The sequence below is a fragment of the Rhinatrema bivittatum genome, chromosome 9 (assembly GCF_901001135.1).
Source record: "Rhinatrema bivittatum chromosome 9, aRhiBiv1.1, whole genome shotgun sequence".
In the NCBI taxonomy this organism is placed as follows: domain Eukaryota; kingdom Metazoa; phylum Chordata; class Amphibia; order Gymnophiona; family Rhinatrematidae; genus Rhinatrema; species Rhinatrema bivittatum.
The window spans coordinates 157788079-157811898 of NC_042623.1; the positions used below are offsets into that span (position 1 = coordinate 157788079).

Consider the following 23820-nt stretch of genomic DNA (forward strand, 5'->3'; position numbering starts at 1 on the left):
GGACTTTACCTTCTTTCATGTTCTGTTTTTTAACAAATATCTCTCTGAAGAAATTTTTCTTGGTGAGGAGATCTAGTGCTCCGGGTGCATTCCCGCGCACAGAAAAAACAGACTGAGGAGAATCTGCTTTTCCTGCACGGGAACGGATACGCAGGCGCACAGAGTTGAACTCTGTGTAACAGCTTTGACAAGCTCCGCCTTCTCAGGCCTGACAGACAGCCCAGGACATCATGACTGATTCAGCCTGCTATTGACGGGAAACCTTCCTTAAGAAAAGACAGTAATTTATTACTAATGCATATCCTATTGAAAAAACACAACAAATAAGATTGATACAAATACATGCTAGTAAAATATCTTACCTCCGTCACACACCCAGAACTGACCTTCACCAAGTACAGAAAAACCATAAATTATAAATATGGAGACAGAAACTGGAATGGAAAACAAAAAAAAACAATCTGCATGCAGTGCAAACCTGGCGACATGGAAAGAGAAATATAGCACCTAGCATAGTCCCAGGATCTGCAATAATGCACACAAACTAAGTGATCCTTGTTAAACTACAGAGAACAACGTTGGATTTTCAAATTATCTACTGAATACCCTTCGGGTATGAATGATAATATAGACTGGATTACTCTGATTTAAAGGTTTGATTCGGGGTCACCCATTGGCTGGTTCGGTTTGATACATCTTTTTCTATTGGTCGGTTCATGAGTCAGTAATATGTTTAAATATGTCAGGTTTCAACATGGCGGTCCATTCTGAAATGCCTAGCCTTAATGCTGCTCTTGGAAACGTTCAACGTATAAAGACACGTATGTAATGCAGTTAAAAACTGGTTCCACAATGTTGGATATTGTTTGGTATTTCAATCATGTTTTTCCATCTTTTAGAAACATTTGCTCCTGAGCACCTGACGAAGCTTACACGAAACACGCACTGTGTCGGGCGAACGATGCAGGGCATTTGAATCTTTTGCCGCTGCACGACTCTAATGATAACTGTCTTCTTAGTTGCTTTGTGGCGTTAAATTGAACTTTAAAAAACTAAAGAAAAAGTTTAATATTTTCAAAAATTTATGACAAACCCTATGATTATATATTTGAGCGGTTTATCACGGAGCACTTGGGTATTGAATCACCTTGATAAGTGAATACATTATAACGCATTGTTGTTTCTGGACACCAGCTCACTAATGAGGGTTTTGTCATTTATTCTATAATATTGGCATTTCACTTCATGAGGTTTTTCTCTCAATAGGTGTTATATTTCTACCACAGTTTTTTTCCAGTTTTTGGCAGTCATTTATAAAGTTACACACTTCTTCACCTCCTCCTCTGTCCTATCCATGGCAACAATGGAAAGAAGACAGCACTTGTGAGCTGGGGTGCACTCATAGGTCCTGCAGCTGCCCCACACCCTCCTCTTTAAGCACTTCTCATTACTAAGGAAACAAGCGTGAAGAGGGGTACATCTGCTCACGGGCCCCATTCCTGCCACAGGCTAGGCAGACGAGAAAGTTGAGCAGAGGGGCATGGCAACATCTGGATCTCCACCAGCATACCAGCTTCAAGCACTGGGCTGGCACCAGAGATGAGAATGTATGCCTTTGAGTTGTCACCCTTAGATTACTGTTGATATCTGGGTAGGAGTGGGGAAGGTAGGCATGAATATCAACTTTCTTTCTCCCCCTTCCTCCCCTGCTAATCCACACTCTCTCACATACACTCTTTCCCCCCCCCCCCATCTTTCCCCCCTCCAGGAATGACCTCAGCACTCTTCCTCTTTCCTGACCCCAGCACGCCCTCCCCTCCCACCACAATCCCAGCACTCTCCTTCCACCTCACTCGCAGCTCTTTCACTTGCACACTGGAGTATCTCCTTCCTTCTCCCCCACTCTGTACTCATTTGAGTCCTAAGTCATTGGATCACAGACTGCTGCAGGCTGAGATGTGTTTGCTCCAGCCCCTCCACTCCTATTTTTCTCCACCTGCTCCATGTTGATATGGGAGTGGGTGGTGCTAGAGTGGAAACATCAGAGCAGAAAACCATTGTTCTCTTTTCAGCCTCTCCCCTCCTGTTTTTCCTTGCTGCTACCTGCATGTTCTTCTCCGGCATCATATATGTCCCCCCTTTAGTGTCTAGACAGGAGAGGGTGAAGATGGAGTAGATATTTCAAAGCAGAAAACAATTGCTCTGCTCACTTCTCCAGTCCCTTCCCTTCTATTCCCTGAATGGGAAGGCCGTAAACAGGAAGGGCCTTCCTTAGTGAGAAGGCTGATGGTTGTCCTTCAGCCTATAAGTTAACCCTCTCTAGTGAAATCCCATATTTATTTTGCCTTCAATTATGCCAAATGTATACAGCAAGGAAAGCATCATCTACCATACTTTCAAGCCAATGCAATATCGTGCACTGAAGCTAGCGCACGTTAAGCCGCAGTTGGGCGCGCATTTTTTATGCACGTCCATAGCCTCTGATACAATAAGGGAATCAGCGCATCCAAAACACACATCCAGATCAGCGTGTAGCTAATAGCGCTCATCAGATGTACCCCCAATGTAAAAAATATCCATGAGCCCAATGTGCACATTTTAACCCTAAAAAATTAACACCAGCCCGGGAGCTGGCATTAAGTCTTAAAGTGCCCCAAAACTTGCACAGAAAAGCAAAAAATACTGCTTTGCTATGGCTTCTCTGACTTAATATCATTGCGATATTAAGTCAGAGGAACCACAGAAAGCAGCAAAAAGGAAAATAAAAACGTGCCAGTGGTCAGGTTAGGAAAATGAAAGCTCAATTTACAAGCATCCATTTTCCAAACCCATGCACAGTCACATCTCCTGGGCGCCCAATGCTATGGTCGCGCTAGGGACGCATAATTTATCACTAGCGTGTCCTTTTCAGCACGGCAACTCATTTGCCTATTTCATCTAGCGCCCAAGAGAAGTAACTGTGCACGTGGTAAAAAATGAGCGCCCAGTTTGGACGCACGTTTTTTATGCACACTATTGCATCAGCCTGAAACTGTTTCTTGAAAAATGTGAGTACTGATTACCGGCCGATGCAATATTGGGCGCTCAGGTCAGCGTGCCACTTAATATGCGGTTGGATGCGCGTTTTGGATGCACTAGACTTACGCCTGATGCAGTACAGGGATTAGCATATCCAAAATAGTAAATAGGAGGAACCACAGTAAGCAGAATCATGCTGCACTCAAGGGCTCAAAAACAACAAAAAATCTTGCTTTCTGTGGTTCCTCCTATTAGTTTCATCGTAATAGTAAATAAGGGGAACCAAAGAAAGCAAAATCATGCTGCTCTCAACAGCAATAAAAAAAATCCTGCTTTTTGTGGTTCCTCCTATTAGAATGGTTGTGATACAGGAGGAACCACAGAAAGCGGCATCCCCAAGTTCTGGCCCCACTGAAGGAGTGAATAAATTAATATTAAAGATTGAGCACTTAATATTAATTTATTCACTCCTTCGCTTACTGCCGATTGGCCCATTCATTGTCTCATGTCTGTGAAAACAGCCAATCGGGAACAGCACTGCTGGGGGAGGTGGAGGGAGCTCTGGCCAGGCTGTTGTGGACATAGGGCCACTTTCCTGGGTGCTGGAAACAGAGCACTAGGAATGCACAAATTATCCATTGTGTGTCCCTTTTAGTACAGCAGCTCATTTACCTATTATATCGGCGCCCAAAAAGAGGAACTATATAAGAAGCATAATGCTTCTACTGCACAGTATATGTTACAATTGTAGCTCTGACTGAGAACCATTTCTCATCACCCACAGACAGAAAATATGATAAAAACTCTGTAAATCGAATGCCAGACCCTTTCCCCTGAAAAAATTGCTACACGAGTTTCCAAATAAACTATAACCATTAATGACCCCCAGCTAAAGGTCTCAGAACCAGCACTGATCCTGTAAGCCATTTCTTCAGAAACAGATACAGAGGGCCGCCAATGCCAAACTCCCAGGGCAACCAAAATCAAAACCGATCTGGTATTTCCAACGCCAAAAAAAAAAAAAAGGTGAAGCAGGGCAGCTTGGGGTCCCGTAATCATTTCCTTGTTTCTACTGCAGCCCCCAAGAGCTGTGTTCTCGACAAACCGCAGGCAGAGGATGTCACCACCTGCCGGTTTCGGAAGGAACTCCCCGCTGCTCCCCACCTTCTGATTGGTTGAAGGCGAGAGCGCACGTTCTCCTGACCGAGATCGGCAGAAATCCGACGAGGTGCCCGACCGCAGACAAAAGCAGACAGCAGAGGGTAGAAAAGAATATCCCTGGTACTGGCTCTCTGCTCTCCGCGACCTCCCCAGCCCGGAAGACAGGACTAGTGCCGTAGAGCTGAGGTGACTGAAACCCGTGGTAACAAGCTCACAACAGGAAAATGTCATCTATTTAAAGCAAAATGCGGTGAGAGAGGCAATCGTGAGCAGCCATACAAGATGGCAGCTTAACCCCTGAATTCCTCTCCCTCCCACCCCACCCCCCAAATATAAAAGATCACGTACGATTTCCATTCTAACTTGGAGCAAGAAGCACCTTTGTCTTGACTTCCGGGTGTGATTTTTAGCCTGCTGATGAATTGCTGTGAAAAAACGTTCCGGGAGACAAGAGGGAGATGAAGAGGAAGAACATCTAAGTCACGTGGCAGATAAGGTCCTTCAAGATGCATTCCCAGTGATAGGCAGGGCTTTGAAGTTTGATCGCGTCCCGGTGCCTGAGCTAAATAATATCAACAGTACTGCAGAGCAAGTGGGGGCTGGAACGGAAGTTAACTCTGCTACCAAGGTGATTGTAGCTTTTCGGACTGTGTGTCATTCATGCTAGGCTCAGCCAGGCTCTAATTACATAGAAGGGGAGGGTAAAGTAAATGAAGAGAAGTGATAGATTAAGTGAGCGCCACTTCACCTTTGTTGAAATTGCCTGCATTGAATCTCGCCTAATAGAGAAACACCTTCTCAGTGCCAAGGTAAACATAAAGAGAGTCCCAGGAGAGACCTGTAACAATAAACATTAAAGTGGAAAAAGACGCGCTGTGTCACACTGAAAACCTTGTTATGTCTGACTTCTTAGAATGGCAGTGAATGTCCATTGACACTAATAAACATTTATAACTGCAGGAGGATGAGGATGAAGATGTAACCCTCAGACTTGAGAAGAGATGTAATACAAGCAGGGGTTCTACCATTCAAAAAGAAAAACCTAATACAACATCCTGGGAGGTTGATATAATATAGTGAAATGGGAATAAATATTGCTAAAACGTTATCTTGCAGGACTAGCTAAATATAGCAGAAAGTCAAGATATCCGGTTTATCCAGAAAACATAATGGCAACATCAAGAGAAAGTCCTCTGGACCTGAAGATTTAGCAGCTCTGATCCACAAATTTAAACTTCTGCACATTAAAATTTCAGGGGCCATGACCTGGCTATAGAACATTGCAGACATTAAAATCTGAGATGTATAAAATGAGCATAACATAGGAGAAGAGATGGACAGTACAGCTTACTTATACAGGAAAATCAAGCCACTGTAACATTAAGTCACTGTATGTGAGCTACATGAAAGATATGTGGACAAAGAGAATCAATAAAGGAAAGCTAACATTTGGATTTTTGAAGTCCCAGAGAAAGAGTACAGGAAGATACTTTGGCCATAGTGCAAGACATTTGCAAATCAGTACTAGGTCTGGAGCAGCCAAAGAAAATACAATTTTAGAGAGCACACAGGGTATTCGTAGATACAGATAGAGCATCACATATTACAACAGCCTATGTCCATAATTTCAAGATAAAGCAGAGAATACTGACCAAGATTAGAGGAAGAGAGTATATTGCTTTCAAAGGAGACCTGGTTAAATCTTCATAGACCTACCTCAGCAAATCTTTACAAAAAGGTGAAGCTTTTGACCTCTCACGATGTGGCTAAGGTTGAAGAATGTGAGCTACAAATGAGGCTTTCCTTTCTCTCTAAACTTCACCCGTAACTCCAAAAGAATATGTTTGGTGAATTAGCACAAGTGTATGGATACCCTGGAGGAATGAATTGGTCCAGACGAAGCTAAAGAGGTTGCAGTGGAAGAGGAGTTTTCTCATTGGCGTGAAGGTGGGCTAAAATGCTGTAAGCAGACAGACAAAAAGAAACAATAGAAATTACATCTGGAGAAAAGGAGACCAGTGGAATTTCTCATTGCTGATGCTGTAAAGTGAAAAAGCATTACATTCAGAAGTTTATACATTCAGATCATAATTGGTTCGAAAAATGGTTTTGGTTTAGATTCACTTTGTTCTTTGCATGCGTATGTTGCGCTTGGGGGTGGACCCTTGTCCTGGAGCAGTGGAGAACAGGGTAGGGGCCAGGAAGCACCTGCCCCCAGGGGGCGGAGCATTGGAGGAGACAGAAGTTAGGATGAGCTTCACCACTGGAAGCCCATGGTCCCACCGGGAGGAGCCCGTAGGGACCCAGGCTGCTTGGACTTAGGTGGGCCTCGCAGGGTCTCCTGGAGAGATGGAAGTCAGGCGTGCCCACAGACAGGAGGAGAGCACAGTCAGGTTCGAGACTTGAGGTCAGGTGGAGCAAGGAGGACCAGAACAACATAGATGATGACAAGGCTAGGAACAGAGCCAGAATCTAGAGACGTGGTCAAGCAGGCAGAGGTGAATCTGGGGTCAGGCCGAGGAGTGGTCGGCAAGCAGGGGTCGGGTTCCGGAGGTCAGCCGAGGTCAGAAGGCAGGCAGCAGGCAGATGAGTCAAGGAACAGGCTGAGATCGGAAGGCAGGCAGCAGGCAGGCAGGTCGAGGAGCAGACTGGAGTCAGGAGGCACGCAGCAGGCAAGCAGGACGAGGAGCAGTCCGAGGTCAGCACCAAAGAGACTGTCTGGAGGTACTACCGGGGGAGACAGATAGATGAACAGGAACAGGAGGACGCTGGAGTACTAGGAAGCAGGAACAAGACTGGAACAGAAGGATCCTGGAACGAGACTTGGACAAGGTTCAGACGCAGTGACAATCTAGCAAGATACTAACCCAATTGCCAAGGCAAGGAAGTTCAAGCAGGGACTTCCTTATATCAGGGAATCAATCGGTGCGCCGAGGAGCTAGGACCCGCCCCTGGCCCTACAAGAGGCTGGGCGGTCTGTCCGCGCGCGCGTGTAGGGTCATGGCCAATACCACCGAGGACGCCGAGCTTCGGCGTGAGGCCCAATGCGCAGCGGAAGTCCCGGTGACCGCCATTGCGGGACGCGAAGGCCTGGAAGAGCTTGCAGCTGCCACTAGGGAGGCTGACCTGGGACCTGCCATGGAATCAGGGAGGTGAGCAGGCCCATGTGCTGGCCGGGCGCAGACGGGGTGCTTAACAGTACCCCCCTTCTAGGCCTCCCCCTACGCGGCCGTGGTTTGTCAGGATGAGTCCTATGAAAGGTTTTCAGAAGTTCCTTGTCAAAGATGTTTTGGGAAGGTTCCCACGAATTCTCCTCGGCCCCATAACCCTCCCAGGCTAGGAGGTACTCCCATTTCCCTTGACGCCGACAGACGTCAAGGACCTCTCTTACCTGGAGGGATGAATCAGATTCTGCAGAGACCCATGGAGGAGAAGGAACTCTACATGAGGGCCAGGAGAGGACCAACGGCTTCAGTAAGGACACATGGAATATGTTGTGGATACCCATGGCACGAGGTAACTGGAGTTGATACGATACAGCTCCTACTCTTCGGATTACCGGGAATGGTCCAATGTATTTAGGAGCCAAGCGATGAGAGGGAAGTCTCAGTCGTATGTGTCGAGCGCTTAGCCACACTTTCTGGCCGGGGCAGAAGAGTGAAGCAGGATGTCTATGGGCATCTGAATTACGCTTGGAGCGTTCAGCGGCTTGGGAAAGGCGCTCTTTTATTTGGTTCCATACTTGACGAATGGTATGAGCCATGGATTGTGCTGCTGGAGAAGGAACGGTCAGAGGAACTGGAAGAGGCAGCTGAGGTTGCCGTCTGAATAACACGGAGAATGGAGATACATCGGTGGTTCATGTCCTGTTGATCATTTACATAGGAGCGGAAGAATGTTTTCAGGGTCTGATTGGTCCTTTCAGCTTGACCATTGGTCTGTGGATGATAAGCCAATGTGTAGCTCAGGGAAATATTAAACTTCTTACATAGGGAACGCCAATACTTGGCAGTAAACTGTGGTCCCCAGTCGGATATAATCTCCTTGGGGAATCCGTGGAGGTGAAAGATGTTCTTCAAAAACAGCTTCGCCAATTCTGGGGCCGAAGGAAGGCCTGGCAAGGGAATAAAGTGACCCATCTTCGAAAAACAGTCAATGGTGACCCAAATCATGGTATTATTCTGAGTTGGAGGCAGGTCTGTAATAAAGTCCGTCGAGATGCTGGACCATGGCTTGGTAGGTGCTGGAAGTGGTTGAAGTAAGCCCCAAGGCTTTTCCGTAGGTGGTTTCTGTTGTGCGCAGACGGGACACGAGTCCACATAGGTTCGAGAATCTTGCAGGATGTTGGGCCAAAATAGTGTCTTCGCAGCATCTCTAAGGTCCTGGCATGACCCGGGTGTCCTGCCAACTTGGAATCATGAGCCCATTTCAGAACTCGTTCACGTAATCTTTTTTTTTTTTTTAATTCTTTATTTTCAAGTTTACATATTTAGCCAAAACAAAATTGACATTCTTGCAATATTAAACAAACATTTTTAAACAAAACATAGGTAAAACATTATATCACATAAGCAATCCGTTCATATAAGACCTCTATTGGGGACTGTTAATTATTTATTTACAAAAACTCAGGAAATTACCAGATATTTTCTAAGTATCCACTTGTATTTCTTTTTTCTCCTTCAACACTTGAACTAAGAGGAAATAATTGAGGGGATTTCTCTGTTCTGTCAGAAGCTTTCCAGCTGTTCTCGATCAAAAAACAAATACTTTGTGGTACCTATTCTTATTAAGCATTTACATGGAAGTTGTAATTGAAATATTGCTCCAATATTTACCACTCGTTGTCTCATTAATAAGAATTTTTTCCTTCTCAATTGTGAACTTTTAGCCAAATCAGGAAATAAAGCCAGTTTCTGGCCATAAAACATTTTCTCGGATGACCAAAAAAACATTTTCATGGTCCATATCTTATCATGTTCTAGAGCATACACAACTATTAAGGTTGCTTTACCCACTATTTCATTTTGTGATTCTTGCAAAAATTCAGTCAAATTTTGTAATGGAGCCGATTGCATATTATTCTGATTTTCTGCCACTCTAGAGGGAATATAATAAGCTTTAGTTATTGAAGGTATTGCATCCTGCGATATTTTTAATACCTCTAGATAAAACTTCCTAAACATTTCTATAGGGGACATAGAGATTTCGTAAAATTTAAAATTCTCAGATTTAACCTCTTTGAATTATTTTCCAAAGACTCCAACCTACGGTAGTTAACCTCCAAATCCTTTATCAAGGCCACATCACACTTTTCAAACTTTTCACATTGTTTTTCCATCTTAACAATATATTCTGTATTACTTTTACTCTTAGTATCATGCTCAATAACCATAGGTTGCAATGTTTTTACATCCTTTGAAATGTCCTCAATTTTTAAACCTAGGGAAATCTCTAAACTTTTAATTGCTGTCTAGAGTGTTTCTAGAGTAATCTGTCTTGGGATCTCAGGCAATCTTGAAATACTCTCTAAAGAAGTCACTGCCACAGGATTATTATCCACCGTCAGTGCCTGGGATCTTATATCTGCCGGATTCCCCATCAAAGATGAACCCAAAGGGACATTGCTTATTTGCCCCGGGTTCTCTTGTAGTCCTGCATGGAAGACAGAGTCCAAGATTGGTGGTGTGCGGACTTCAGGACTGAGGGAGATGGAATTCCCTGAAATAGAGGGTAGAGATACCCCTCTATTTATTCCATTTTCCCCTAATGGAGTACTGGTATCAGTAGGTTGCAAAAAACTGACAATAGTCTGCAAGGACATCGAGAGAGGTGGTGCTGTGGGGATTGATGGGTAGATTATCACAGTTCCCTTCCTCTTCTTCCCCATAGACCAATCGGGATTTGCTGATATAAAAGAGAGAATACAGATGATCACTTACTTCTGGGGAGTGGAAGATCTGTTACTCCACAACCAGTTGTAGTTTAGTGGGACAAAGCCGTGTGCCCTTTTGGCACGCGCGGCTTAGGCGATGGGGCCGATTTTAAGGGCCCTGCTGTCTCACCCAGATGACGTCAGGATTCTGGCCACTCCCCAGCTGCAGCTCCGTCGGAGGTTTGCTCAGACTGAGCACTCCCGGAAGGCACCGGTCTCTCCTCTCTCCAGTCCCTCTTGAAACGCCGTGATGGGGCCGATTTTAAGGGCCTTGCTGTCTCATCCAGATGACGTCAGGATTCTGGCCACTCCCTGGCTGCAGCTCTGTTGGAGGTTTGCTCAGACTGAGCACTCCCGGAAGGCACCGATCTCTCCTCTCTCTCCAGTCCCCTCATTCATGAATGATGTTTTTTCCAGTAGGGATTGTACTGGTCGCAGCAAGGGATATGCAGGCAGGATCGATGACGAAGCTAGGAACCTCGGGGACATCTTCAGGTTCAAATGATTTTGATAGTGCATCAGCATGGAGTTTCTTGGAACCTGGGTGGAAACAGAGAATGAAGTTAAACCGTTCAAAGAAGAGTGCCTATCGGGCTTGTCGAGGGTTCAGGAGTTGAGCCTCTTTAAGGTGCTCAAGGTTCTTATGGTCAGTGAAGATGGTAAACTTGTGTTGCGCCCCTTCCAACCAGCGGCGCCATTCTTGGAGTGCCAACTTGACTGCGAGAAGTTCTCGGTCACCAACGGTATAACGTTGATCCATAGGAGAAAATTTATGTGAGTAGAATGAGCAGGGTATCAGTTTACCCTTAGGAGAAAACTGGCTCAAGATGGCTCCTGCGCCAATTGCAGAGGCGTCAACTTCTACGATGAATGGACATCTAGGGTCTGGATCCTGAAGGCAAGGGCCAGAACAAAAAGCCTCCTTAATCGTCTGAAAGGCAGCTTGTGCTTTAGGTGTCCACACCCGAGTGTTGGCCCCTTTCCTAGACATGGCGATGAGCGGGGCAACTATGGTAGAATAATTGGCAATGAAGCTCCGGTAATAATTGGTAAAGCCAAGGAAACGTTGTAAGGCCCATAGGCCTACTGGCTGAGGCCAGTCGCGGATCCCCTGGATTTTCTCTGGATCCATAGAGAACCCTCGGTTGGATATGATATACCCTAAGAAAGGTAAGCGATTACGCTCAAACAGGCATTTTTCCAACTTAGCATACAGATGCTTCTCTCTCAGACGTTGCAGAAAGATCCGAACATGATCTTGATGAGATTCAAGGTCTTTGGAAAAGATCAGGATGTCGTCTAGATATACAACTACGAAGGAATACAGGAGGTCTCAAAAGATCTCGTTCATAAGGCGTTGAAAGACCACTGGGGCATTGCATAGCCCAAAGGACTTCACGGTATATTCGTAGTGACCGTCCCTCGTATTAAATGCGGTTTTCCAGATATCTTCAGGTTGGATGCGTACTAGGTTGTACACACCTCTCAGGTCCAACTTGGAAAATATCAGTGCCCCTTCAAGATGGTCGAACAGTTCACTGATAAGGGGCAGGGGATATTGGTCTTTGCGGGTTATGGCATTGAGCCCCCTGTAATCAATACAAGGGCGTAAACCACATCCTTTTTCTTAACGAAGAAGAACCCCGCCCCAGCAGGGGAATCAGAAGGACGAATGAATCCCTTTTCTAGATTCTCTTTAATATACTCAGACATAGCTTGAATCTCGGTTCGAGACAATGGGTAAGTTCTGCCTTTGGGAGGCATAGTGCCCGGCAGAAGCTCAATAGGGCAATTGAACTTGCGTAACAGAGACAAGGTATCTGCTTTGCTTCGAGAAGACATCGTTGAAGTCAGAGTATCGCGGAGGCAGACCAGGTAAGATAACAGACTTCAAAACAGGAACTACTGGAGATACAGAACGTAAACAGGTCTTCTTGCATTTAGAGCCCCATTGCACCAACTGCAGGGAATGCCAATCGAACTGGGGTTCGTGGGCCTGGAGTCAGGGCAGCCCCAAGATAACTGGATGCGATGATCATTTCAATACATTGAAAGATATCTTCTCTTGGTGGAGCGTGCCCATGGTAAGACGAACAGCCACTGTCTGGTAGGTGATGAGTCCTGGAAAATGTTCTCCCTGGATGGAGGCAATGCGGAGACTCACCTCCAATGGCTGGAGTGGAATGTTCAGAAGTTTGACAATGTCATCCATGATGAAGCTGCCACTTGCTCCAGTATTGACGAGTGGAGCAGTGGTGGCGTAGGTGTGGGCCTTGATGCCCAGAGATACAGGAAGCAGGAGTTGAGGGCCAGTAACAGTTGAGCCTAAGCTCAGGACCCCCACCGGCTCAGGCGTGCAGTTTCCCGGATGAACTGGGCAGGACTGCAGACGATGTCCAGAAGTGCCACAGTAAAGGCAAAGACCCTCCTTCCACTGACGGAGATGTTCGGTCGGAGACAATCGCCCACGGTTTACCTCCATCGTTTCCATCACAGAAGAGGGTGGCAGTGCTGAAGTCTTCGCTGGAGCACTGGAAACACACGTGGGACATGCTGTAGGAGAGTGGGGAGCCTTTACTTCTAGGCGTCTTTGCCAGAGACAATGATCAATCTTCCCGGCAAGGGAAATCAGGTCCTCTAGAGACGTGGGAGTCTCATTAACAGAGAGCTCATCTTTAAGAGCACAGGAGAGTCCATCTAGGAAGATGGCTTGCAGACAATCTTCTTGCCACCCAAGCTTCATGGCCAGAGTCCTAAACTCCACCGTAACATCGGAGGGGGTCCGTGATCCTTGACGAAGGTGGAGTAGGGTATGGCTGGCAACAGCCTGGCAGCCTGGGTCTCCGAAGGTCTGCTTGAAGAGAGGGATGAATTCAGATAACTTGGAAAGTATGGGATCAGAGCATTCTCATAAGGGAGAGGCCCATGCAAGGGCCTTCCCTTCCAGACGAGATAAAATGAAAGTCACCTTGGTGATTTCCTTCGGGAACAATGAGGGTTGCAGTGCAAATTGCATGAAGCACTGATTAAGGAAGCCACGACAGGAGCGTGGGTCCCCATTGTATCGAGGAGGTGCAGCAAGTGCCAGCGATCCCTTGGGAAACATGGAGGCCGAGAGGCCCACGGGATTGGCCAAAGCTGTATCTTGTACCTGGGAACAAAGCTCTTCCACCGAAGAGGCCAGAGATTCCAGAGCTTGGTGATGTTGTTTAACTGTGGTGGCCAAACCCGGTAGGGCCCTGGAGGCGGGAGACTCCACCGAGTCCAAGGCCTTGGCAACCTGTTGCACTCAGGGGTGGACCCTTGTCCTGGAACAGTGGAGAACGGCTCCCTGGTAGGGACCAGGAAGCACCTGCCCCCAGGGGGCGGAGCACTGGAGGAGACAGAGGCTAGGATGAGCTTCACCACTGGAAGCCCGAGGTCCCCCCGGGAGGAGCCCGTAGGGGCCCGGGCCACTTGGACTTAGGTGGACCTCGCAGGGTCTCCTGCAGAGATGGAAGTCAGGCATGCCCACAGATAGGAGGAAAGCGCGGTCAGGTTCGAGACTGAAGGTCAGGTGGAGCAAGGAGGACCAGAACAGCGTAGATGATGACAAGGCTAGGAACAGAGCCAGAATCTAGAGACGTGGTCAAGCAGGCAGAGGTCAGAATATGGGGGTCAGTTCGAGGAGTGGTCAGCAAGCAGGGGTCGGGTTCTGGAGGTCAGACGAGGTCACAGGCAGGCCGAGGTCAGAAGGTAGGAAGCAGGCAGACTAGTCTAGGAACAGGCTGAGGATAGAAGGCAGGCAGCAGGCAGACGAGTCAAGAAACAGGCTGCGGTCGGTAGGCAGCAGGCAGATGAGTCAAGGAACAGGCTGAGGTCGGAAGGCAGGTGGCAGGCAGGCAGGTCGAGGAGCAGTCCGAGGTCAGTACCAAAGAGACAGTCCGGAGGTACTAACTGGGGAGACGGACAGACGAACAGGAACAGGAGGATGCTGGAGTACTAGGAAGCAGGAACAAGACTGGAACAGAAGGATCCTGGAACGAGACTTGGAACAAGACTGGAACAAGGTTCAGATGCAGTGACAATCTAGCAAGACACTAACCCGATTGCCAAGGCAAGGAAGTACAAGCAGGGCTTCCTTATATCAGGGAATCAATCAGGCTGCGCCGTGGAGCTAGGACCCACCCCTGGCCCTACAAGAGGCCGAGCAGTCTGCGCACACGTGTGTAGGGGCGTGGCCAACGCCACCGAGGATGCCGAGCTTCGGCGTGAGGCCCGATGCGCAGCGGAAGGCCCAGCGACTGCCACCGCGGGACGCCGAGGCCTGGAAGAGCTTGCAGCTGCCACTAGGGAGGCCGACCCGGGACCTGCCATGGAACCAGGGAGGTGAGCAGGCCTGTGTGCGGGCCGGGCGCAGACGGGGTGCATAACATGTATAGGTTTGGATGTGTAAATTATTGGGTGGTAGTATAAATGAAGGCTAAAGTATATGAATGGTCCGAAAAATTTGAAGGGATGTGAAAGTTTGGATCAGTTGACATTGAGTTGCTTTGTGGGTCTCAGATAAGGGCCTGCTGGAAACTTCTCTGCAAGAGGACACTTGTTGTACTTGGCACTTCTAAATACTTCTAATTTCAGAAGGTAATGAGTAGACAGCGTGAGTGGAATTGTTCATTTTATTTTTTTGTCTCTTCTTATCTTGCTTTATTCTCTTTTTTTCTAAAAAAAAAAAAACCAAACCTGTATATGATGGGGAGTGAAACTCTGATGGCAAGAACCAAGAGAGAGACCTTAGGGTAACAGTATCTGGCAATCTGAAGACAGTGAAGCAGTGTGACAAGGCAATAGCTAAAGCTGGGTTACACAGAGTAAAAAGCAGCAGGAAACAGGGGATAATAATGCCCTTGTACAAGTCCTTGGTGACGCCTCGCCTGAAGGACTGTGTTCATTTATGAAGCCTGTATCTCAAAAAGGTCAGAGACAGGATGGAGGTGATCCAGAGAAGGGTGACCAAAATGGTGTGGGGTCTGTATCGGAAGATTTATGAGGAAAGACTGAAGAATCTGAGTATGTATACCCTGGAAGAAAAGAGGTGCAGGGGAGATATGATAGATCTCCAGATAGCCGAAAGGTTTTAATGATGCACAAATCCGTCAGAAAGGAAACAGGAGAACTAGGGGTCATGGAACGAAACTTCAGGGGGGATGACTTTGAACCAGTGTCAGGAAATATTTCTTCATGGAGGGGACGGTGGATGCTTGGAATACCCTTCTAGAGGAGGATATGACGAAGAAAACAGTCAACAAATTCAAAGGGGCATACGATAAACACTGTGGATCCCTAAAGGCTAGAGGAAGAAAATGAAGAATAGAGCGCATGGGGTATCCTGCACATGGCAGCAGTTAACAGACATGGGGATTATTACACTCAGTCAATAGCCTTGATTCTTTTGACACAACTGCAACATCGTTCCCTGCTTCACTGGCAGGGGGTAGGGAAAAAAGGGGAACTGAATTCAGACAACCAATATGGGCCCTGACTTTTACAGCCTGGGATACTGACACACAGGCATAAGGGGAAAAGCCCAGGACAGCTTCTACAGCCAATCCCAAAGCAAACAACATCAAGCAGCATTGTCTGAATTATCAAGAATGCTCCTCACCCAGGACAAATGATGCTAGCAGTAATTAGTTATGGGTAGCACAATTGCTTGGTTTTGATTATAAATATTACTACCCTTATCATAAGGCTTGGGGGTGACTGCACAGAGCGACAGTTACTGCCCTTGAGAAAAACATGGGGGTATCCTGCATGGAGTGCCAGATACTATCTTAAAAAGCTTGCAGGGCAGATTGGATGGGCCATCTGATCTTTTTCTGCCATCATTATTATATTAGTATATTAGTTACAGAATGGTTATTCTGGTTAATAATTTGAAATGTGGAATAGCTGTGTTATGCTGGGGGAAGTGGGGTTATTTCAGTGAAACTAGTCTGGCAGAGTGGACCTGGACGGTTAGGACTTAGGAGGGTAAGGGTAGATGAGGGAATTGATACAGTTTCTGGGATATTTTTCAGGGTTTTATTAGAATTGCACTAGTTAGGAATGCTATTCCGGTAAATCTTACATCATGAGTGGACATTTGTGAGGGTTGTTGAGTCACAATGGCAAATACCCAAGTACTCTCAGATCTGCAGCTTTTACACCATTCCCATCCTGCTAAGGGGTCTATGAGTACCTTTGTGTGTGCCTCCCAAAATGTGAAAGGTTTAAACTCACCAGCTAAAAGAATCAAGCTCCAAAGAGAAATTTTCAAATATAAAACTACGGTAGTATTTCTCCTCCAGGACCAGGGAATTTAAAGGGACCAGGGAATTCTCACTTAAATCTAGAAATATAAATTGTTCTTATTTTTCTTCAGCTAAGGTTAAAACAAGCTAAAAACCTTTCCTTGCCCTTGGAAAAATCTCTTACGGATAGAGATGGGTGCTACATGCCTGAAAAGGGGAAACCAAGAAACTAGTGGGTGACAATGGCCACAGTTTATGCCACTAATGATAAACAGTTAGGGGCGGATTTTAAAACCCCTGCGCCGGCGCGCCTATTTTGCATAGGCCGCCGGCGCGCGCAGAGCCCTGGGATGCGCGTAAGTCCCGGGGCTTCCTGTCGGGGGCGTGTCGGGATGACGCGGCGTTTAGGGGGCGGGGCGAGCGATTCGAGGGCGGTGACGTGGGCGTGGTTTCGGCCCGGGGGCGTTCCGGGGGCATGGCCACGGCCTCCGGAATAGCCCCCGGGACCGGACCACGGAGCGGGGCAGCCAGCCGACGCGCGCAAAGTTACGCCTGCTGAAAGCAGGCGTAACTTTGTCGACAAAGGTAAGGGGGGGTTAGATAGAGCCGGGGGGGTGGGTTTGGTAGGGGAAGGGAGGGGAAGGTGGGGGGAGGGCGAGGGAACAGGCAGCGCGCGCTGGGCTCGGCGCGCGCAGGTTGCACAAATGTGCACCCCCTTGCGCGCGCCGACCCCGGATTTTATAAGATACGCGCGGCTACGCTCGTATCTTATAAAATCCAGCGTACTTTTGTTCGCGCCTGCTGCGCGAACAAAAGTACGCGCTTGCGCAAGTATTTAAAATCTGCCCCTGTGAGTTTAGATGTTAACTTTTTTTTTTTTTTAATTCTTTATTTATCTACTTTTCACTTTACAAAAATTCATCATTTTTGCAATACAGTAAATGGAACAACCAATTGTAATATTAAAAGAAAAACAAAGAAAATAAGATTAAAGTCTAAATCCTATCATATTACTTCACCATCTATCATTACTGAAATATTTCCATTTACCCAAAAATCAATATCATTAATGGGACAACTCTATGGAATTTAATGAGAGAATTACAGGAAATAAAATATTCAAAAAGAAAATAGCCTTTACACGCTATACAGAAAACAAAAAAATTCATACATTTGTGGGAGTCGATGTGGCTGGCTTTCTCAAATCAATAAAGGACTTTAATTGTTCAGGAGAAAAAAGAATAAAGGTATCTGCACCTTTCTTGAGCACGCATTTACACGGAAACTTTAACATAAAAGAAAAACCTAAAGCAATCACTTCCTGATGTAGGGCTAAAAAGCCTCTACGTCTTATTTGTGTAGCAGCAGCCAAGTCAAGGTAGATTTTAACATTAGCATTCATATATGAAACTGGGAAAAAACCAAAATATTTTCTCATAACCAATTGTAAATCTGTTAAGGAAATAAAGGAGACCAGAAGTGTTGCTCTCTCCAGTACATTAATATCTGAATTTTCTATTATTTCAGTGAGGTTCCCTTGCCAGTTCTGAGCAGTACCTGTTACTGCAGACTTTGGGAGGAAATAACATTTATTAATAGATGGAACTTCTTCCTGGGGTATTCTCAGTATTTCCCCCATAAATTTCTTTAAGGTGGTATATGGAGTCTCTCCAATCACTCTTGGAAAATTCAAAATGTGCAAATTCAATTGCCTTGACTTATTTTCCAGAGTCTCAATCCTCTTAGCAAGGGTATCTCTCTCTCTTACTGTGGCAGCTTTGAACTCCAAATTTCCAGACTCCTTCTCTTCCAAAGCATGAACTTTATCAGTAATCACATTTATTTGTTTTTGCATGTATTTTATTTATTTATTTATTTATTTATTTGCTTTTATAAACCGACATTCGATCGAGATATCACATCGGTTTACATATAACTCGGTGAATAGGGCAGGGTCTGCCTTATTTTACATGAAACAATTAACATGGTAACTTGCCTAATTTGAGAAGTAATTGTAGTACTTTGTAATATTGAATGCTCCAGTCTTGTATTAAAACCATTAAAGGTATTCACTATGCCTGCCATCATTTCCGACAAGAGTTATAACCTGAGGGCGTTCAGGGACAACCAACGGGGCAAATTCGGGTACTCCTCCCACAGAATTTTGCAGAGTTCCTCCCAAGGGTTCTTCCCCGGTTACCCCTGGTCCTAGCCCGGTACCTGATATTACTTCGCCGTTCGGTGTCCCTGGATTGTTAGTAGCCGCAAGTCCCGCTTCTCTCGGAGCTGCAGTTACTGCTGTTCCCTCTGCTGGCAATCCAGAAAGGTGTCCACCGATAAGCGGTCCGTGCTGCAACACCATCTCAGCCCTCTGCGTCAGCCCTTGTCTTAGGTCTGGGCTCAAGGATAACTCCTACAGAGACGGAGCTCTCTCACCGTCAAGTCCAGCAGGATCCTCGTTCCTTGGAAAGTTTGTTGCTGGGCTAAGGAAGTTCGTGATTTCTTGTTGTCCCATTACTGAAAGTAAAGAAACCGAGGGAAAAACACGAATTTTCCCCTTTCTTTTCACAGGCATTATTTCAAGAAAAAAGTAATTTTCAGGAGCTTCAAGAATCCTGGCTTCCCGAGTCTCTCAGCATGCCGCCATCTTAGGACCTGCTGCCCCAGATGTTAACTTTATGATCTTTTAGAACATAAGAACATGCAATACTGGGTCAGACCAAGGGTCCATCAAGCCCAGCATCTTGTTTCCAACAGTGGCCAATCCAGGCCATAAGAACCTGGCAAGTACCCAAAAACTAAGTCTATTCCATGTTACCGTTGCTAGTAATAGCAGTGGCTATTTTCTAAGTCAACGTAATAGCAGGTAATGGACTTCTCCTCCAAGAACTTATCAAATCCTTTTTTAAACACAGCTATTCTAACTGCACTAACCACATCCTCTGGCAACAAATTCCAGAGTTTAATTGTGCGTTGAGTAAAAAAGAAATTTCTCCGATTAGTTTTAAATGTGCCACATGCTAACTTCATGGAGTGCCCCCTAGTCTTTCTATTATCCGAAAGAGTAAATAACTGATTCACATCTACCCATTCTAGACCTCTCATGATTTTAAACACCTCTATCATATCCCCCCTCAACCGTCTCTTCTCCAAGCTGAAAAGTCCTAACCTCTGAAATTTCATTTTTTATTTCCTTCAGAACTCTGGGGTGTATGCCATCCAGTCCAGGTGATTTACCATTCTTCAGTTTGTCAATCAGGTCTACCACATCTTCTAGGTTTACCGTGATTTGATTCAGTCCATCATTACCCATGAAAACCTTCTCCAGTTCAGGTATCTCCCCAACATCCTCTTCAGTAAACACCGAAGCAAAGAAATCATTTAATCTTACCGCGATGGCCTTATCTTCTCTACGTGCCCCTTTAACCCCTCGATCATCTAACGGTCCAACTGACTCCTTCACAGGCTTTCTGCTTCGGATATATTTTAAAAAGTTTTTACTGTGAGTTTTTGCCTCTATGGCCAACTTCTTTTCAAATTCTCTCTTAGCCTGTCTTATCAATGTCTTACATTTAACTTGCCAACGTTTATGCATTATCCTATTTTCTTCTGTTGGATCCTTCTTCCAATTTTTGAATGAAGATCTTTTGGCTAAAATAGCTTCTTTCACCTCCCCTTTTCACCATGCTGGTAATCGTTTTGCCTTCTTTCCACCTTTCTTAATGTGTGCAGAAGACTGTATCATAGTTGGAGAAGACTTAAGTCTGGTTCTGGATCCAGTAGCTGACATTAACAGGAGTCTTTCCCAGATAACTGACAAGTAATACTAACATTTTTGGCTGACAGCGGAGGGAGGGTGCCTAGTTGATATATGGAGGTTTGTTCACCCATATGGTAAAAATTTACCTTTTATTCCCCACTATAGAACACATATTCAAGAACAAACATCTAATGCTGGTGGTGAAAAGTACATGGATTGGACTTATAACATGGTCTGACCATGCAATTTATTTTAATGGGGTGTTTACAGTGCTACTTAACTGGATATCTTTGAAGATGACTTAAAAATCTATCTGGTTATATTCAATTGGGATGTGCATTCATTCTAAAATGTACATCCAAATGGATGGGTCCAATTTGTTTTATTCGTGGGTGTCCACGAAATAAATGGAGACATCCCACAAATGAAACATTTTCCATTATTTATTTAGACATATTTATATGCTTCCCAAGTCAGTCCTTATTCTAGGCAGATTACAATGCAACATTAATTCAAAACAATTCACATACTTAATGATAAAATATTAAAAACAGACAAAGAACATTAAAAGAATAAAAAGGTTACAGCTTCAGAAAACGTAGCCAAAGGCTTCTGTAAACAATCATGATTTTAATTGCTTGTGAAAAAGCTTATAGTCTGCCACAAACTGGAAAATTTTAGGTAAAAAGTTCCACATCTGTGATCCAATAATTGAGAATGCTCATTCAAGAGTCTCCTTTTGATGCGCTTTTTTTTATAGAAGGAATGTTGAATAGTAATTTTTCTCCAGCAATCAAACATCGAGAAGGAGTGAATATAGTTAGAAGATTATTATTATTATTGGTTATTTAGTTAGTCCCTAAGTTCCATGTAAACCGGTTTGATATGAATCTTTTCATGAAGGTCATTATAGAAAATGTAAAATAAATAAATAAATAAATAAAAGATCATTAAGATACTGAGGAGCCCTATGATGAACAATTTTATAAATCAGAATTCAAATTTTAAATTTGATATGCTTTTTTAAAGGCAGCCAAGGCAAATATTTCAGCATAGGCTTCACATGATCCCGTGAACCCCCACCCATAATCAACCTTGCTGCCAAATTCTGTACAACCTGTAGTGACTGTATGCCACAGAATGGTAAACCAATTAACACATGCTGTAAAGTCACTCCTTAGGGCATAAAAGTTAAGCAAATCACAGAGAACAACCCAATACTAAGGATCAAATCAAATACACATAGGCGAAAGCGATATAGTGTGCTCAGCCTAGAGCACAGCTTAACGCGTGATTGGATGCACGTTTTGGATGTGCTAGACTAACTCCTGATGTAGTCCAAAACACGCATCCAAACAAGCGCATAGCTAATAGCGCTCATCACATGTAAATGCAATGTAGATGTGGCTATTAGCTATTACCCCTGATGCAGAACCGCCCCCCCCCCCCCCCCCCCAGGCACCCAATGCACACTCGTTAACACTGCAAACTTAGCACCATCCCCAGAGCTGGCGATGTCGTACCATGAGCCAAGGACTCAAGAAAAACAAAATGTAATGCTGTCAATGGTTCTTTCTACTTAGTATTATTGCAATAGTAAAATCCACTGCTTGCAGGGATTGAAATTTACAAAAAAAAAAGGAAGGGCTCAATAACAAAACAAAAAAAAAAAAATTGGTGGGAACACAATATACATGCACAATATACACACTGCAGGTGTGCGTACTGACTGTCCATTTTCCTAACCCGCGCACAGCCACGTCTTCAGGGCACCTGGTGCTTTTGGGTATTAGGGACAATTTGTCCCTAGTGCATCCTTTTTAGCACGGCCACTAATTTGCATATTGCGTCGGGTTCCCAGGGACTGTGAATGTGTGTGCATTCGGAAACGGGTGCTCAACGCAAGTTTTACCACGCACTTTTATTGCATCAGCCCAACAGTTCTTAATATTCACAGGGACCTAAAAAAATTATACCTCAACAGCTGAAGTGCTGCAGGAAAACACTATCATCACAAGTCTCTGCTTAACGTATTTTTTTAATGCAAATAAATTAGTCCTTCAATTTTCCAAAAAAATGTTTCATTACATTTCAAAGGAACAAAAAATAAAACTTATCTTTTTCTCAAAAAGCAAGAGAAAATGATTTTTGATCAGCATTTTGGCTGTTGTGTGTTTGAGTTCTCTGTGAATATTAAGAACTGTGTATTTGATTTGATACTTAGTACTGGATTGTTTTTTGTGATTTGTTTAAACCAATTAGGAAACCATTTCAGTAATCTATCGAAGTTAAAAGAAATGCTCGTAACAACCATTTCAAATGTCATAAAAGTCTAACAGGCTGATACAATCTTGGTGCATGTTAAACAGGTGCTCATGATTGAGCAACCGCTCTCTTAACGCTTGCCGATCCACCTTTCCCAGGTGCCTGATTTATTATTTAAATCAGCTGCCACAGTAAAAAGGAGGACCAAGGGAAAACTTTGTGACCCTAGCGCCTCCTCAGCATCAGGCACCCAGGAGAGATGGCTATTAGCGGGTTAGGAAAACGGACGCTCAATTTTACGAGCATCCATTCCCCTAACCTGTGCACAGCCACGGTTTAGGAAAATGCATGCTCGTTAATTGAGCATCCCTTTTCCTAACCTGACTGCTGACACACTTATTTTATTTTATTTTTTGGGGGGTTCTTTTTCAGTTCCTCCGACTTAATATCACTACAATATTAAGTCAGAGGAACTACAGAAAAGCAGTATTTTCCGCTTTTCTGTAAACATGTTGGGCTCCTCAAGAATTAACGCCTGCTTCAGAGCAGGCATTAACTTTTGATGATAAAAATGTGCACGTCGGGTGCACACTTTTTTTGCATCTGGAGGAAATAGATAATAACCTCATCAACATGAATTTACATGTGATGAGCGCTATTAGCTACGCGCTCGGTTGGACGCATGTTTTGGATGCATTAACCCCTGTTTTGCATTGTCCAAAACGCAAGTCCAATCACGTGTTGAGCTGTGCGCTGCAGCCAGCGCACGGTATTGCATTGGCCTGTAAGTTTGTAAAAACCCAATTTCAATAAAAAATGAATGTGAGCCTTATAATTCATAAATTCATTCAGCTGAAATCCAAGGTCACGTACAATCTCATTAAAAGGAATTCTCACATCATCAATTTCAAACTCGGAACAGTTTCCAGTATAGGGTGACATGAAACTCATCGGGCTTCGGTTTTAGATACGTTCAATACCAACTGAATACCATTAGCACATTCCGAATCTCTACTAAGCAATTTTCAGTCCAACAAAAAATGACTTTAGGATCAGCACGCACAGGGAAAAACAGCTGTACATCATCTGCATATATTTTATAGAAAATGTCAAATTTGTCTAAAAGATGGGAAAGAGGTTGTAAGTAAAAGTTACTTTGGCCACATGTGTTCCCCAGGGATCTACCCTGTCTGCCTCACTTTTTAATATATATGTTTTACCTATTTGTCATTTTCTAAATGGATTAGGTTTGAAATTTTATATGTACGCAGACTACATCCAATTTTTAGTTCCTATAGAAACGTCAATAGAAGATAAGTTAGAGCTTATCAAAATTTATATTTTGTCACTAAAAAAATTACTTCAACACTTACGTTTAATCTTAAATATGAATAAAACAGAAATTCTGC

At 44.6% G+C, this 23820-nt stretch overlaps 1 protein-coding gene across 1 annotated transcript in view; it reads right to left on the reverse strand.

Moving 5' to 3' along the window:
• ANKMY1 (ankyrin repeat and MYND domain containing 1) overlaps window positions 1-4765 on the reverse strand; it is a 278322-nt gene extending 273557 nt beyond the window's left edge. Inside the window, exon 1 of the mRNA XM_029616456.1 lies at window positions 4528-4765. The gene's annotated coding sequence lies outside the window, so the exon portion shown is untranslated. The remainder of the gene's footprint in view (window positions 1-4527) is intronic.
• Between the last annotated feature and the right edge of the window lie 19055 nt (window positions 4766-23820).